Source organism: Lynx rufus, unplaced genomic scaffold (genome assembly GCF_022079265.1).
Source record: "Lynx rufus isolate CCGP_SWC_20201006 ecotype Redwood Valley unplaced genomic scaffold, mLynRuf1.p SCAF_6, whole genome shotgun sequence".
NCBI lineage: Eukaryota > Metazoa > Chordata > Mammalia > Carnivora > Felidae > Lynx > Lynx rufus.
The window spans coordinates 122854444-122873116 of record NW_025814878.1 but is presented as its reverse complement, the minus strand read 5'-3'; the positions used below and the strand labels follow the sequence as shown (position 1 = coordinate 122873116).

General features: G+C 40.8%; 1 protein-coding gene across 4 annotated transcripts in view; it reads right to left on the bottom strand.

The window, feature by feature from the left end:
• Window positions 1-18673, bottom strand: part of CDYL (chromodomain Y like) — a 184095-nt gene that overhangs the window by 20572 nt on the left and 144850 nt on the right. Inside the window, exon 1 of one of the 4 annotated variants that reach the window (XM_047102190.1) lies at window positions 1236-1360. The exons of the other annotated variants lie outside the window; for them this stretch is intronic. The gene's annotated coding sequence lies outside the window, so the exon portion shown is untranslated. Of the gene's footprint in view, window positions 1-1235; window positions 1361-18673 lie in introns of those variants that run through there. 4 annotated transcript variants of the gene reach the window in all.

The following is an 18673-nucleotide window of genomic DNA, read 5'->3' as shown; positions in this document are numbered from 1 at the left end:
CATCTGTGTTTAAACACCTTCTTCAATCTCTTGTGCTCTCAGATACCCCTCTAATCTGCTCTTCTCAGCACTGCCCTCTCTCCTCACGCCCATCATGGTCTCACCAGGTCTACACTTGCTGCCTCCTTGTCCCCTCCATCCTCTCTACACTCCACTGCAGCTAGAGGCCACATGACCAGATAACTTCTGAGTAACAGGGAACTGGATCACAGATGACTCTGAACCATTAAGCCTGGGTGTGTAGGAGATGGGGCACCCACAGGGTAGTCTGACATAGCTGGGGGATGAGGACAGGGGAGAAACTTGGCTTTATCCATGGTTACTATTAGGGTACAGATGCTCCAGAGTCCAGGAATGGGGGCAGGAAAAGTCGGGGTGGAGATGAGTACTTGGGAACTGGTGCCCAGAGAGGATGGTTGGATCTAGAAGTAGGAGCTCCAAAGGGAGGAGTGAGGAGCGAACTTGCTGGGGAGACACATGTAGGGCCAAGAGGCAGCAGGGAAGCAGGGAGGTTGTAAGAGGCTTCCTTCAAAGGAAGGAGAGGCTGCCGTGGCCATGAGGACATGTCAACAGTGGCATGTGCCTCACAGAGGTGGAGGAGAACAGAGAAGAGGCAATGGAGGGGAGATAAGAAGCCATTAATAAACTCAGGCAAGTTGTGTCACTAGAGCATGAAGGGTAAAAAAAAAAAAAAAGACTGTAGGATACAATGAGAGACAGATCAAAGTTGTTAAATAGAAAACATGCATTTGTTAAAACGCTGTTTTCAGGAACACAGAGATACAGCTGCAGGTGAAAGGGCCCTGATGTGGATGTGATGGCTGACAATGCTCTCCCTGCCTAAACAGAGAGCACATGAGAAGCAATACTTTGCACAGAGGCAAGCTGGAGGCCACCTGACTCAGGGTGAAGGGTGATCTGACAAAATCGAAATGAGTGGAGGCTCCAGCCTGCCCAGGAGGACAGCGTTCTTGCAGAATACACATGCCAGTGTGCTAGTAACAACAGGTGAGAGCTGTCTGGATCTTTGAGAATTACTAACCTGAGCTGAATTAATTGGTGCTGTATCAGAACACAACAAGAAAGACCCAGCAACACAGGGGAAGGCCTGTTGAAGGCTGGCTAGCTGCCTTCTGCCAGGACAAAGCCTGCTGACTTTGGATCAGCCCCCTCCACCCCTGAACTGCTCTGTCAGTCTCTTTTCTTTCCCTATTTAAAAGACACGCATTCCTTACCTCTATAGGCAGATTTCCTGGTGGCTTCTTTCCACAGAAGCAGGATTTCTAGGCTATGGGGTCTATGTAGCCTTTATATGTGAGCTTCACAAAAGCCCATTTTCCTTTCTTTGAAGCAATAGGTCTTATGGAGCTATCCGTGGTTCTGCAAATGTGGAAATGGATTCATGTTGGCTCATGCTGACCAGGATTGTTGAACTTGGCCTTTATCTCCCTGTTAAAACTGCATTGGCTCACTCGTGCCATTACAGTCCATGCTGATTTCAGATTCTGTGATCCTGCTAGGGCCTCAAGTACCACGCCCACCCCAGTAAGACTCCTGGGACCCCTTCTTATCTACCTACAGGGCCATGTGACATCTAACAGTGCTGTATTTGGGTAGAGAAGTGTTCACAGTGGGACTGCATCTCAGAATCACAGGCTGCCAGCACTGAGCTAGGTCCTGACCCCTACCTCACCCCTACCTCACCCCCATCTGTCATTTATAACCCTTAGCCCCTCACTCATGACAAGCTAGCCATGGCATTCTTTCACTGGCCAGGGCCTTTGTACTTGCTCTTCCCTCTGCCTAGAATGTTCTTGCCCTAGAGCTTCAAATGGCTAGTTCCTTCTGCTCATCTGAACGGCAGCTCAAAATGTCATCTCTGCAGACAAGCCTTTGTGGAGAAGCCCCTCCCCCTAATGGGGGCCCTCCCATAGCAATTCACTTCGCCCTGGCTTGTTTTTCCCATAGCCCTCCTCACCAAAGGTATTTCTTCCTCATTTGATTTTTTCTTTATTGTATATATTGCCACTGTACTCCACTAAGCTCTGTGAGAGCAGGGTCCCTATGTGTCTCATTCACTAATGTAATCCCAGGGCTTGGAACACTTCATATTTACTGAATAAATGAAGGTAAGGGACCTTCAAGTCCCACCAGTCCAGTGCCCTTCACTCAGGGACGAGAAAGTAAGTGGCCTGTCCAGCGTCACACAGTTAGCTGATCACCTGGCGCCAATCTCGGGACAGCAGGTGCTATCCTTTAGAGCAAAATCAACTGCTAATGACCAATCTAAAAAAGGTAAACACCGAGATTCAGGAAAAAATATCCTCCACACATAAACTGTGTGAAAATTCTCTGTGACTCCCTGGACCCACAGCTCTGACGAAAAAGTAGAGCAAACATTCTGAGTGGACAGTTCCTTAAGGATTTGGATTCAGAGACTACTAAACGCCTTCCTAGGATTTATTGGCATAAAAGTCAGCCAGGAAAAAACCCACTTTAGTGCCTCTCCTAATAAATGGTTTTCTTTTAACATGCTCGAGAGTAAAAAGGATACCCTCAAACATGTATTTCTTAACCTGTTAGAATTCACTGCTTCAAAAAGCATATCTCTCTAAAAACGAAATGTGCCTTCTGCTTCTAAACTTAAGGGAGAAACAGTAGCTGCATTTCGTTACTTGCCAGTGAGGAGTAGAAAACTGAACAAAATCTACCAAACAACTATTTCAGAAGCTGGACAACAGACAGTGCAGGACCACGTTCCCAGTGTGAAAGCTGGGAACCAGGCTTTCTGCCTGGAGGCTATTTCCACACGGTAGGTACAGGGACACTGCGTGCAGCTCAGCAAAAGTGCTAAAATCAGGAGGAGCCCAGAAGGCTTTAATTTGTGGGGCAGGGTACTTTAAAGGAGGGAGCTACACAGAAAGTTCCAGAACTGCTTATGGATCCTCTTGAGTCCTTGCTGAACCACCAATCTCAGTATGCATGAGGTGAAACTCCACAAGGTTGGCAGACCAACAACTTTTGAGGAAAAAATTACCTATGAACATGTAACTGCCAGAGCACACACAGGGCTGGTGTAATCCCCAGCCAGAGTGGAGAGGGACACTGGGTCGAGACCCTGGAACAGGCACATATTAGTAGTGGAAGTACTCTAGCTCTAGAACTGCACTAACAACACTTAAAAATAAGCCTTCAAAGGATCAGATTTGCAAGTAAAAATTGGCTGCCAGAACAAACCTAACACTTAAAAAAGTGGACAAGAAAATCCAGCGCCCCAAAATGTAGAAGTCCCAGTGTGTAACAGCTAAAAAAATTACTAGATATGCTAAGGAATAGAAAAATCGGACCTATGACCAAGACTAAATCAGTTAATAGAAAGAGATCTAAAAATAAAAGATGATAAAATAAGAGAAAAGGACATTTCCAAAACTTATAAACAACCTCAGTGTGCTCAAGAATTTAAAAGACAGGAGTGCCTGGGTGGTTCACTCGGTTAAGCATCCAACTTCAGCTCAGGTCATGATCTCACAGTTATGAGTTCAAGTCCTGCATCGGGCTCTGTGCTGACAACAGCTTGGAGCCTGGAGCCTGCTTCGGATTCTGTGTCACCCCTCTCTCTACCCCTCCCCCCACTCACACACTCTCTCTCTCAAAAATAAACATTAAAAACTTTTTTAAAAAAATTTAAAAGATAACACAAACATATGAATTTCATTAGGTATGTTTAACAGATTAGATGCTGCGCAAGATAAGATCAGAGGGGGAAAAAAAGAAACATCAGAGAACTTGAAGACCAACAGATTCTATCCAAAATGAAACAGAGAGAAAAGAAAAAACAGAGTAGAGCCTGGGTGTGGGCTATCAGACCATCTAGCATATGCATACTTTGAGTCCAAGAAAGGGTGTGTGCATGTGTGTAAAAACATTTGCAGAAATAATGGCTCAAAGTTTTCCATATTCGATGAAAACCAGAAGCTTACAGACCCAAGAAGCTTAACAAATACCAATCAAGATAAACAGAAAACCACAGTTAGGCACATAATAATCAATCTGCAAATGCTAGTGATAAAAGAAAATCTTCAAAGCAGACAGAAAGAAAAAAGCAGGAAAGGGATGGCATCTTTAAAGTGCATGAAGTAAGAAATAAAAAGCTTACAGCACACATACACCATATCTGTCTTTCAGAAACAGGAGAAATAAAAACTTTTCTAGACAAAAGCTGAGAAAATCTGTAGCCAGCCGACCCACACTATAAGAAATGCTAAAGGAAGTTCTTCAGGGAAAATGCTAGCAGAAAGAAGCTTGGATATATATGCAAAAGAACTGATAAACATGTGGGTAAAAGTGAACCTACACAGACTATATATCAAGTTTAATTAACTAAAAGGAGGTAGTAATTGGCTAATCCCACCCCCCCCAACTCTCCCCTGAGTTCATATCAACCTAACCAGAATGAATAAAAACCACTTTGTATACACTACATAAATACATTAGAGTATCTTCAAGAAATTGACATCTTTCTGGAAAAATATGAATTCTCAAGACTGAGCTCAGATACAACAGAAACAAAGAGAAAAAATAACCAAGGAAAGATACAAGTAAAGTTATATGGGGCTAGGCAAGGTAGGAGCAGCTGAGTACAAAAGAAAACAGTTTCAAAGTTCTGAGGAAAGAAGGAAATCTACCAAGTTCATTTTGCAAAGAGGATAATTTAACTCTGATGTCAGAACTTGACATGATGACACAAAACCACACACCAATTTTACTTATTTCTTGTGACACCACGGTCCCATTTTATTAACATTAAATACTGCAAAGCTATCTTTCTCAATTTCAATTCTAATAGACTTCCAATTGCAACCCCGGTGACTAAGATTTGGCTGGAAGACAAGCTAAGAAATTTTGGAAGAGAATAATGAGTGATACGTACCTTGCTAGTTGTATATTCATAACTATTAAGGGCATGGTTCTACTCTAGGGGAAAATGACCAACTAGAATTGACCAAGGACTAGCTCCTAGGATGACAATCTGTGTATTACAAATAAACAGAAGTTGGTAAAGATCATTCAATAAGTGGTAATCAAAAACCGAGTAGTTAATTTTCTTGGAACAGTCATTTTATGTCTTTACTCAAAATGAAACACAGATACATACACACACACAAGATGAGCACAGAAAAATGCTTTCAATGGAATGAAAACACCAAAACATGAAAAACTGATCTCCCCAATAAAAAATGAAATAATCTTTTCTACCTATAAATTAGGAATCTTTTAAAATATGGCAATTAAATCAGGGCTGATGAAGAGCACACATACATATACGGATACCTTTCTAGAGAGCAATTCTGTAAGATGTGTCCATCAACCTTTGTCCTTGTAATTCAATTTTTAGAATTACACTCTAACAGAAAAGAAATTATATGGCATATTTTCACATATAAAAGGTATTCAAATAATTTTATTTTTAAAATGGAGAAACTGGAAAGAGCCATAATTGTAAGAGTAAGGAAATGGTTAAATGACCAATGGGACACATGCACCTGACACATAGAAAGCAGCCACTATCAGGATGTTTATGAAGACTGTTAACATACAGGTCAGTAAGTGTTTCACAGCAGCTACTGTTTACATTATATGTTACATATGCCAAGCTTTTAACCTAACTCTAATTAAAACCACACGGACATCTGAAAGTTGGGTTGTATCTGCAGATCTGTTCTCAAGCTTGTGTTCTATTACTTTGTTACAACCAAAATTACACAGCACAGAAATGAAAATTAAACGTATCAAAAGGTATTATAGTGTAATCAACAATGCTTACATGTGAGTTTACTAAAAATGTAAATACATAAAAAAGTCAGTAATGGCTCTTTCTTAGTGATAGAGATATGGGTAATTTTTATATTCTTGGTATTTTGTAAATTTTTACAATTTACTGATATCAGGGTAAAAACCACTTGAAAACAGACTACAGCAACCAAAATCCAGACAAAAACTTCTGGGATATTATTTTTAAATAGGTGAAGATTTATTGGTATTTCCCCTAAGTGTATTTTAGCTTATGGTTGTTTAATCAAAAGTTGGCAAATTCAAGGAAGTATGGGTCTCAGGTGCAAGAAAAGTTCAAAACCTGCTGACTGTTACTTTAAAGTTAGAGAACAAATACTACAGTATCTACAGAATTATTACTTTTTAAAAAATGTTTTTGGAATTTTTTTTTATTTTTGAGAAAGAGAGTGTGTGCGGGGGAGAGGCAGAGAAAAAGGGAGACACAAAATCCAAAGCAGGCTCCAGGCTCTGAGCTGTCGGCACAGAGCCTGATGTGGGGCTTGAACTCACGAACCACGAGATCATGACCTGAGCTGAAGCAGATGCTTAACCACTGAGCCACCCAGGTACCTCAGAATTATTACTTTTTAAAGTTTATTTATTTTGGGGGGTGAGGGAGGGAGGGAGACAGAGAGAGAGGGAGAGGGAGAAAGAGGGAGGGAGGGAGAATGAGAGGGAAAAGGGCAAGGGCAGAGAGAGACGGGGAGAGAGCATCCCAAACAAACTCTGTGCTGTTCAGCACGGAGCCTGATTCGGGGCTCAATCCATGAACCATGAGAACATGACCTGAGCCGAAATAAAGGGTCAAGTGACTGAGCCACCTAGGTGCCCCAGTGTCTATAGAATCATTAACACTCCTTTACAGAGTTTAACATTTCAAAACATTGTCCCCCATACCTACTGAACCTAATCCTATTTAACCATACAGAAGCCTACCACTTCATTCAGATTCTATAATCTGCAAACTGAATTAACAGAAAACTTTTCAAATGAACGTGGAAGGGAGGCTTTAAACATTATATCCTTTTCCTCCCATAACATGTTAAATGAATCAATTCTTTGTAAATAATTATAAAAGTGTCTGCCCCAACTCCTTCAAATACAGGTCCCTGTCCGTAGGGATCTCTGGATTTAAGGCTATGTATGCTTCAGTAAAATATGGTCAGTGCTGCTATAATGTTTTGCTTCAACAGGATGGGTAGATTAGGAACAGTTTCGAGCACACTGCAGATTTCGTGTAACGTTCATGCCTGATTTTTTTCTGGAGAAGGCTGGTGCATGCACAATCGCACGCTGGGGACTCTGGGTGGGCAGGAATACACAAAACCCGTGCCTCCAATAGCCACTGCTGCCTTCCATGTGATTTCAGATCCCCCTTTCACTGCTTTACAGTAACTGATGCGCTGACCCTTCCCACACCCACTTCCAGCATAAAACTATGCACCTTTTTCATGATACAGTGCATGATACAGTGCATGATACATCTATTGCAGTATTTATGGCTTTCTTAACCATTTAATATGTCAAACTGTAGTACCACTTTTATTAGGGTCCTATCTTATTGTTAAATATGCCAATGACAAAGTTTCCTTCTCCATTTCCCACATAAGCCTGGTGCTGTTTAGTGCATGATTTTGCATAGTGTGGTAATTTTTAGGGATGCATATGTTGCATTAGCAGAACTGGCTGCAAGTTTTCTTTCCATTGCTCAGTATCAAAGTCATTCTTCTTGCCTGAGATCAAGAAAGAATTTATTCACAGCCACGTTTTAGACCTGGCCCTAAAAATAAAATCACCTAACTAACGATTAGCTTCAAGAGGCCATACATAAACCAACAAGCAACTGCTCACTGGGGAATTAGGATGAAAATGCTTATAATCAATCGCCACATTCAGACAGAGCTCTGGTATTCATCAGCTCAACCCCTTCAGGAGGAACTTGCCAGGCAGGGGCTCCACCCAAATGCCACTGAAAAGTGCCTGGACACTGCCATCCCCACCCCCAACAGAGTGGGCTTCCATGGCAAAGGCCCCCATGGCTTCTCAAGGTGAAGGAACACTCTCCAACTGGAGAGGGCCAGGTGTTGCACGTTTGTGTTCTGAAGCGCTGAAGTGGGCTCTGCTTTCTCTGCCGGATCCCTTCCTTTGTCTTCCATGGCAGGCTGCTCCCAAATCTCTCTACCCACAAATCTGTCTTTAGAGCTTCATACTCACTTTCAAGCTAATTACACCCCACTGTTTCAAAGAGCAATCCACCACAAAATCCTCCTTAGGAGACCCGTGTTTAAGGGCAATGGTACCTCAACTCCCAATTCCAGCCAACCTCCATGTACCAAAAGAGCTCCTCCCCTCCCCTGCGGACCACAGCCGCATCTTTCTTGCTCCACATCAGTCAGGGGGAATCTTGTCCTGCCTGGCACCCTGCAGGAGGGTGCAAATGATCTTTAGAATCTGTCAACACTTGTTGCCCTGTGACTCCCAGCCCACCTAGATTCTTCCAGTCAGGTCCCCCACTGCTGGTAAGATGTGCCCAGGCACCACCTGCTGCTCCGGCTTTGGGATTCAGAGATCATGTGCAAGCTCATTTTTACTCACCACTGAGACCCCTGAATGCTGTGCTTGGGGGTGCTTTATTTTTGTACACTGTATTAGGACAGACCCAGTAAATAGCCACTTAAGACACTGAGCCTCTTCGTCATGCACATTTGATGTAATCAAACTGAAATATTAGAACTGCTTTCATTAAGAATAATTTCTGCTGCACAAGCACATCTTCCCTGTCCTGCCCATCCCCAGTGCTCAGCTATGTTGTGGATACATTGGATATCCCCCTGCCCCAGTGCCCGACCACAAATTCTAGACATTAGGTTCTGCCGGCCCAGCCTTTGGAGCCCAAAGGCGATACAAGTAGCACAGCAAATGGGAGGGAAGGCCAGACTATCCCTGGTGACCAGCATCACACTTTCCATAAATGTGCTGGAAACCACAGCAATGTGCTGCAAAGATTAGCCACTTGCTGAAGCCAGGCAAACCTGCCAGTTATTCCCAAATCCTAAAGCCTGAGGCAGGCTCTTTCCCATTCCAGCTGCTGCAGCAAATGTTGTCCACGTGGGGTCTAGATTAGAAGGCCCCTTTCTTCTAACCATTTCACTACAGCTACCCTGCACCTCATAAGCTCTGGGGTTCTTTGTGTAGGGGTGGCCAGCTGGGTGGGTGCTGTGTTACCCTTCCCCGTCTACACAACAGTGCTTTTCAAGCTCTGGGATACAAAATCAATTTTGTGGATACCAATCAGTATTCATTTATTTAGACAAGACAGGAGAAACTGGAGACCACTGCACCCTGGGCCGCCAGGTAAAACGTGTCTCTTACTGTGGGCTGCACTGGGGGAGTTTGAGAGCGCTGCTCAGATTACCCAGCACCTGTGCATGTACATGTAGCATCCTGTGAGAGGGCCTGAGCAGTGCTTCCAGCCATGGCCTTGACATGGGGTCTCCCTGATCACCCCAACCTGGAGGTGGTATCTCTTGTGGAGCTCTCCGGCACTTGTCACGTTGGGCTGTAAGGAGCTGACTGCCCTGAGGAGGAGGATGCCTCTGTGCCTAGGCCCCAGCATGGTCCTTGGGTATGTGACTCATGGGTAGCATCTGATAAATGAATAAACCTGGTCTGCAGGTCTTCTGCTTTCTCAACAGCGTCATTAAGGCATCCCCTCCCTGGCCCGCTGCCACTGTGTGTGGCAGGACACTAACTACGGCTAGAGATCCACAGGGTCACAGGCCTCTGGGGGTCATGTCTTCCATCACTTGGCAATGGGAAGGGACAGATGCACCACCACCCTGCACACTCACATCTAGTTTATTAATGCCTCCTCCTCCTGGCCTCTGCATTGTTCTCTCGATTCGCCTGATTTTCACAATGATTATTCTAGATCTTGACTACTCCATCCACCTCACTGCCCCTCTGGCTCCTAGTTTTGCTACCGCACACTGGCCATGGCCAACTCTATGGTCATGATAGCTTTCCTCAACCCTCTTCATTCAACTATTTTCCTGATAAAACAAGAACAAAAAAACCCCAAAAAACCAAAAAACAAAAACCCAACTTAAATAAAAAACTTATCAGGTGAATAATTAAGGTTTTCCATAAGTTGGGTTTCTTTTGCATCTCCGACATTCTCTCCTAAGAATGAATCAGGCACTCTCCTCCCATTCCAGGCATGACCAGTTGCATCCAAGCTATTTAATATGAGCTGGAGCCATGCTCGCTGGCTGAGCGGGCTCCAAAACTTTGTACCGAGTAGCTACTGGCACAGTATTAGCACTGAGAAAACCATACTCCAAACTACTCATTCTTCAAAGAGCAAAAGTATACTTAAGAATGGAGGCTGTATAAAAGCCATTTTAGTCCATGAGGCATTCAAATTATTTCCCTGAAACCACTAAATAACTCATGAATGCTAGAAATGTACTCAAGGCAGATGAATGAAAAACTGTGAAATGAACTAGTTAAAAAACAGAGTACACAAAATTAGGAAGCATTTTGAAAGTCAACAGAAAAAGGACCATAAGTGGTGGTTTCTTCAATTAAAATCACCCTGTGTAATAATTAACTTTCAGAAAGAACCAACCTAAAAATACTAGGTATGAAAAAGGAATGAGGAGACTTAAAAGGAAAAATACTATTTTGAGATAAAAAGTAGCAACTGATGAAACTATGTAACTTTAAATAAACTCCACTCAATGATAATTTCCTAAAACCTATGTCAGATCAGCCTGATTAAACCAAAGAATTATGAACCAGGAGATACAGGACAATATAGTATTAGATGTGGGAATTACTATATTTTGCCATCAGTAGCAGGGGTTCTCAATCTGTGCAGGAGCATCATGGGGCAGGTCTTTAAAAATGCTCCTTGGGCCCACATTCCCAACTTTCTGGTGGGGGCATCCAGGAGTGGAGCACTGGCACCTTTCCCATGAAATGCTGATGCACGCTGAGGGTGGAAAACCATAGATGTAGGGTAAATGGGCTTGATGTCCTCCACTGATGTAGCATTCTTGTGGCCTGAAACAGAATATTCAGGGTAACCTAAAGGGAAAAGCCTAAGTCAGAAGATGGAGACTAGATTAGCAGTAACATTTCCTCCAACTTGGAGGAAGGGTCTCTAAAGTCCAAACAACAGAAACAAATAAGGAAATGGAAAAAAAGGAAAAGAATATATGATACTTAGAAGAAGCAAAGCACACTGGAAGGGATATAGGGAGATGCTAAAACAGGTAAGGAAGGGCATTAGGAATGTAGAGACACTTGAACTATTCTACAATATTCAGCACGACTGGTTTTTCTCCAATAATGAATTCAGTGAGCAAGTCAAAGGAGACAGTAAAAAGTCAGATCTGGAACCCAACAGGGAGTTTTCAGTGCTGGTCAGTATTGACAAGATCACACTACTTTCCCCTTTAAAGACTGCATTTTAGGAGACACGTTCACAGTTTCACTGTTAAAGAGCCTCAAACAGTCTAATGGTTCTTGTATTACTTGTATTCATAATTTTTCAGTTAACATCGTTTAGGAAAAGTGAACACATCCACATTCTGATTGATCACTTTCCCTCAGAATGGATTTTCCATTCATTGACAACTGTTTTCTAACTTTCTTCTTTGTCTTCACCAAAAGCAAGGGGGGAAACCCTGTGATCAATCATACTAGTCTATCAGAGGAGGTAAGCAGAGGTCAGAGAAATAAATGGAGGCAGAGGGACCACAACTAACACCCACGGGCTCATCCATACTTGTGGAGTGCAGTACGGGGCATCTCACTAAATCCGCCCTTTACTAGACGAAAACACAAGATCCAGAGAGCTTAACTGTCTTGCCTGAGGTCACGGAGCGGTGAGGAAGTGCAAAGCTCAGTTCACGCTCAGGCCCGCTCCATGCACCATGCAGAAAGTCATATACATGGAAAGCTAAAGGGCGAAAGGTAAATGATGGAAATGAGTGATTAGTGACAATGACTGCCTTAATGTCTTCAAGAAGACGAGAAACATTTCCAGTAATGTTGTTTAACACTTTACAGAGTTAGATTTTAACTGGCTCAAGTACTTTGGCATATAGTTAAGTGCTCAATAAATAGGTGTTGAAGCTAACTGGTAAAAAGAAAAAAAAAAAGAAAAAAAGAATATGGCATATCAGGGTACCATGCCATCAGCAAAGAAATGGAGATGGTCGGATATAAATTTAAAGGACTCTGATGAAGGTTTGCCATCTAAACCAAGATGGAAAAGAACAGGCTGAAATCAGCCTTTAAAGGGTTTTACCAAATTAAAAATAAAGAGTTAAAGAGGAAATGGATTTAATGCTGGAGGCAATGGAGAAGGATTACAGGGAGTCAACAGCTCAGCCACCTGCTGGAACACTTAAACATTCAGCCTAGGGAAAGAGGAATGTAAAAGATCTTCTAGGGGCCAGAAAATGTATTCTAAGCCATTAAAAAAAAAAAAAAAATCAAGGGCTGTTACAACTCCCAACGTCTAATCAACTGCTTATTCAGCTGTAAGGGCTCCGAACTAGAGTCCTCAGGTTACTTGCGGCACCCACCTGAGGAAGGGCAGGAGGAACTGCTTCCTCACAAACGGGGAGAAAATCGCTGCTGGGTCAGCACACTGTGAGTCTGGTTATGTGGGTGGAGAGATGAGCCAGTACTGTCACCACTAGTAAATTCTTTGTCCTACAGAGAGAACGCTTAGGAAGGATACCCCACGTGCGTGGGTCACGGCTTCCTCACTGTGTCTACAACACACCCATCTCGAAGCGTATACTTCTGTCCACCTCAAAGCTGGAACTTTCCTTATCTACTAACTTTGCCTAAAGCAGGACTGAAGGCCATCACTTTTCAGAGGAACGGTTCTGGGATGGATGTATCATGCTAGTGCGATGATCGAAAGAAAAAAAAACAACAACAACAATGTACATGATCTAAGAAGTGACCTAGAATCTGGTGAAGATCACGTTAACTTCTCCTGCTTTCACCCCGAGTGCCACCTGGAGCTGTCAGAGCTGTCGGGGCATCGGCAGTGCCATGAAAGACTGTCGACTGCTCACAGGGCTCACCTGTGGGACTGGGAAGCAGTTCGGCCTCTGTGGGCACCTGTGGATTTTATGCTTCGGAAAATTACAGTCCAGTGGCATCAGGTCAGCCTGGTCCCAGGTCTCCATGCCACACTGACTCTGGGGCTCGTGCAGACAGATACAACAGAGTCCCACGTGGAGCCCCCAATCCAGCAGACCAGAGGCCCGCCTTCAATTCCCCTCCACTCCTACCACCTGTCTGTCATAAGAAGAGAGGAGGAACTCCTAATAAAAACAAACCTCTGAACTATACATTACTACCTAGCCAGGCATGGGGAAGGGACATTCTAATACCTCAGAAATAGCCTGATCTTCACTTTGCTTTTATCTCTCACTATATGTCTTTTGCAAAAATCTTAAATAAAATATTAGCAAATTGAATTTAGAATGTAATTTTTTATTGTGGATGTAGTCAAAATTTATCATTTTAACCATTTTTAAGGCCATTAAGGCCTTAAAGGACACAGTTTGTGCAACCTTTACTACTATCTCCAGAACTCTTTCCATCTTCCCAAACCAAAACTCTGAACTCATTAAACAAAAACTCTCCATTCCCCAACAACCATCATTCTACTTTTTGTGTCAATGAATTTGACTATTCTACATACCTCAAAAGTGGAATGCTATGAATCTGTCCTTTGTGCCTGGCTTATTTCACTGAGCATAATGTCTTCAAGGTTCATTCACACTGTAGCATGTGTTAGAACATCATTTCTAAGACTGAATGACACTCTACTGTATATATAAACCACATTTTAAAAAAGATTTTAATTTTTTTAAGTAATCTCTACACCCAACATGGGGCTCAAACTCATAGCCCTGAGATCAAGAGTCGTATGCTCCACTGACTGAGCCAGCCAGGTGCCCCAAAGCCGTATTTTGCTTACCCTATCATCCATCAAAAGGCATTTTTGAGTTGTTTCCAACCTTTTGGCTACTGTGAATAATGCTACTTTGAACAATGTACAAATATCTGAGACCCTACTTTTGATTTTTGGACAGTCCACCTAGAGGTGGAATTGGTAATTCTATGCAGTATACAGAAATATCTGTATCTGTTGATACAGAAAATGGATTATTTGATAATTTCATGTTTGCTTTTCTGAAATTACATTTAATATTTTCCTAAATTAGCTAGAAGGTGTTTAATTAGTAATTAAAATCAAACTCTTGGAGAGGATCTAAATCATGGACTGATGAGGATTACTTCCACTTCAGTACTAATTTTTTTTTTTTTCTGCGATCAGAAACCACAGAAGACAGGATTAATATAATCAATGATAAATTGTGCAAGGATCCATAGCCAATTCTGAGGCTTAGTTTAGAGACAAAACCCTCATAAAACACATCATTTGTTTCTCTTTTTATGGCCAGGAATTGTTTTCTGCTAGCCAATATTGCAGTTTTAATACGGGTCACATACTTCCTTGGGGTAGGATCCAGGCCTCATCAAGCTTGTACCTGTGATTCTGAGCACTAGCCTTGCTATTATGGTCACTCAGAATTTGCTGAATGACATTTTGACAGTAGAAAAATAAAAAGAATTTAGGGATTTTTGTTTTTTAGAACAGAAACACTCCAATAAGCAATGTCACTGTAAGCTATGCAAGCATCTACAATCAGTTCAGAGTACAACTAGAGACAATTGAGCGTCCCTGTCCATGTTTTAAAGTTTTGTGGTATAAAGGTCAGTATTCTACAGCATTATTATATGTAGAAGAACTCTCTGTCAGTTTTAATCTTCATTTTGAGTTGTGCTGAGCTCCTCAGAGAGCATTAATCTCTAAGGGGATTTGGATTCCTAAATCTAGAAAAGCAATGAAGTCCTTAATAGACCAAAGAAAATTTAAGCATCCATCTTTACCCAGCTCTTAACAGTATGGCAATAACATAGTCACAAAGCTATTAGCAACCAACGTTTTAGAATCAAAGTTAAGAATACTGAGGAAACTGAAATCCTTAAAATTGAAGTGTATTATTTGAAGAGGTTAATGGAAAACTTTATTCAAGCATGATCAATCTTTAATTAAAAATGCAAATTCAAGCTCTTAGGTTTAGTTTTACTATGACAAACCAAAACAAAAAAATGAAAAATTACTAGCAATATAAATCCTATTATTCTAACTAAGCATATCAGGGTAAGTTCTAAAATAAATATAGTAAGACAGGTGATACTTCAAATTAAGTATATTTTATTTCCTCATTAACAGCTTTGAAAATAAGACAAATACTGGGAAGAAAATAACTACTTGAAATTTGTCCACTATAATGTCACCTTAAAGTACCAAAAAAGGAACAGAAAATAATGAGACCCACCTTCCTCTTCAGTAGCAAGAATAAAAAAGGACTGATAAGAAAAACAAACAAAATAGAAGAAGAATAACTATCTACAAGGTTTAATTCTCCAGCAATGGAATCTTATAATTTACCACATCTACAAGAATTTTATTTTCTGCAAAAATGATTCTGCCTTATCTGACATAGGACTGAATTCTTTTAATACTTTTCTTCATACTGTGACTTTTAGGACCAACTAGTTTCTGCAACTAATGCTTTAGTAAGATAATGAATTAATTACAATCTAATTTCTCTATTTCACTTTAACGGTACATGGCCATTAATTTCAAGTCCTAGATATTAAAGGAAGATACAATCTTGGTTAGATACATGTAGAGTAGAACCAAACTTCTACTCCAAATAAAAGAACTGCCTGCCCCTACTCCACCTTCTTACAATAGCCCAGCAAGAACTGAGTAAAAAATCAACTGGTGTTTTCCTCTAAAAGCAAAAGCATGGAAAGATTAGTTCTCTATGAATCAGGCATACATAGATAGCTGAAAGGTTATGGAAGAGCACACTGAGAAAAACCTTCCAGCAACCACAGCAAGGCAAAACCCAAACCCAGCTGAACTCTTACTAGAATGACTCAACCCCCCACATTACCTGCCTGAGAAAAGCCATACTCATTTCTAGGCATACATATTATTTATCTCAGTTTCTCCTGTTTTTACAAGACGTCCAGCATTCAATAAAAAATTATAAAATACACAAAGACCAAGAAAAAAATACAACTCATAGTTAAGGAACAAAGCAATCAACAGAAACAGACTCAGAAATAACCCAGATTATGGTACTATTATATAGGGACATTAAAATAACTAAGATACATGTAAAAGAATCCATTGGAAAAGGTAGACAACTTGCATGAACAAATGGGGCATTCCAGCAAAGACACAGAAGTTATAAGAAAGAGTCAAATGTTAAAGCTAGAAATAACAACAAAGCCTGGAGAAGGGAAGAATCTGATTTCCAGAGTTGCCATATTATTTTAAAAGTCCTGCTTTTGTATAAATCACAAGACATGCAAAGATATGAGAAGGCATGATCTATTCCATAGGGAAAAGAGCAATCAACACTTTTTTGATGTTTCTCAACACTGAGCAAGTCCAGATACTGGACTTAAACAAAGACTTTAATCAGCTATTTCAAATATGTTCAAGAACTAAAGGAAACAGTGTCAAAGGATTAAAAGGGGAAGTATGAGGAAAATACCTCACCAAATAGTATCAACAAAGACAGGCTATTTTAAAATTTTTTTTTTTTTCAACGTTTATTTTATTTTTGGGACAGAGAGAGACAGAGCATGAACGGGGGAGGGGCAGAGAGAGAGGGAGACACAGAATCGGAAACAGGCTCCAGGCTCCGAGCCATCAGCCCAGAGCCTGACGCAGGGCTCGAACTCACGGACCGTGAGATCGTGACCTGGCTGAAGTCGGACGCTTAACCGACTGCGCCACCCAGGCGCCCCAAGACAGGCTATTTTAAATAACAGAAATCCTTGAGTCGAAAAGTACAATTACTAAAATGAAGGAAAAAAAATCATCAGAGCAGCAGATTTGGGCTGACAGAAGAAATAATCACCAAACCTGAAGATAGGTCAGCTGAAAGTATCTAGTCTGAGGGAAAAAAAAAAACAAACAATGAAGAAAAAGAACAGAACCTCAGAGGCCTCTGGGACATCATTGAGTATACCAACACACACATTATGGAAGTCTCAAAAGGAAAGGACAGAGGTGGAAAAAAAAATTTGAAGAAATAACGTCCAAAACCTTCCAAAATTTCATAGAAAATATTAACCTGTATACCCAAGAGGCTCAAAGAATTCCAAATAAAATAAATTTAAAGAGATCCTCACCTAGACAAATCATGATCAAAATGTTGAAAGGTAAAGAGAGAATCTTGAAAGTAGGAAGAGAGAACCAACATGTTGTTCAAAGACTCTTGATAAGATAGGGGCACCTAGGTAGCTCAGTTGGTTAAATGTCTGACTCTTGGTTTTGGCTCGGGTCATTATCCCAGGGTTGTGTGATTGATCCCTGTATTCCCTGCTTAAGATTCCTATTCTTCCCCCCCCCCCTCCTTTGCCCCTCTTTCCCACTCATGCTCTCTTTCTCTAAAATAAAATCTAAAAAATGTAAAAATCAAAGACTTCTGATGAGATCAATACCTTATTTTTCAGTGGAAATTATGGAGGTCAGAAGGTAGTGGGTTGAAATATTTAAAGTACTGAAAGAAAAAGACTGTCAACCAAGAATTCTATAGGTAACATAACTAATGCTTGATAATGAAGGAGAAACTAAGGCATTTCCAGATAAACAAAAACAGACTGAGTGGCTAGCTGACCTATTTTACGATAAATATTAAAGAGAGTCTTTCAGGATAAAAACACCAGAGAATAACCGAAATCCACACAAAGAAATAAAAGACACTGGCAATGGTAACTAGAAAGGTAATTATAAAAGACAAGGTAAATGTATTTTAGTTCACAATTCTCTTATCTGATTTAAAAGACAAGTAAATAAAGCAATAATTATATGTCTGTACTGATGGGCATACAGAATAAAATGATGGATTTTGTATGACAATAACAGCACAAAGGAGAGAAGAGAGAATAATGTTAAGAGTAAAGTTTTTATATACTACTGAATTTAATATTTTCATAGATTAAACTATAAATTGTAATCTTCTGGGCAACAACTAAGAAAAAAGCTAAAAAAAGTATAGTAAAAAACAATAAAGGTATTGAAATAGTACATGAGACAATACCTATTTAATAGGAAAACTGGAAGGCAGTAATGGAGTAACAAGGAGAAAAAAAGGTGTGTGATATCAGTAATTACAAACACTCAATTTAAAAGGCAGAGATCAGCAGAAGGAATAAAAAGACCTGGTTCAACTCTCTGCTGTCTATAAGAAACCCTATATAAAAAGACACAAACAAGTTAAAGTCTGGGAAATATATATGGTGCACAAATAATAACCAAGAAAGACCTGGAATACCTATACCACATGAGACACACAGATCTTAAAACAAATAGTTGCTAAAAAAAAATGAAGGCTATTTTGAAATAATAATAGTGTTAAACCATCATAACAATTATAAACTTACATGTATCTAACAGGAGAGCCCAAAAATGAAGCAAATATGACAGAACTGAAGGGAGAAACAGACAATTCAGCAATAATCATGGAAGACTTTAATATCCCACTTTCAAAATGGATACTGACAGAACTAGGCAGAAGATCAGTGAGGAGACTTACCACCACTAGAAATCAACTAGACCTAACAGACATCTATAGAACAACCTACTCAACAAATGGTATGACCTGTGAACACACTGAATGAAATTAGAAATCAGAAGGAAATTTGG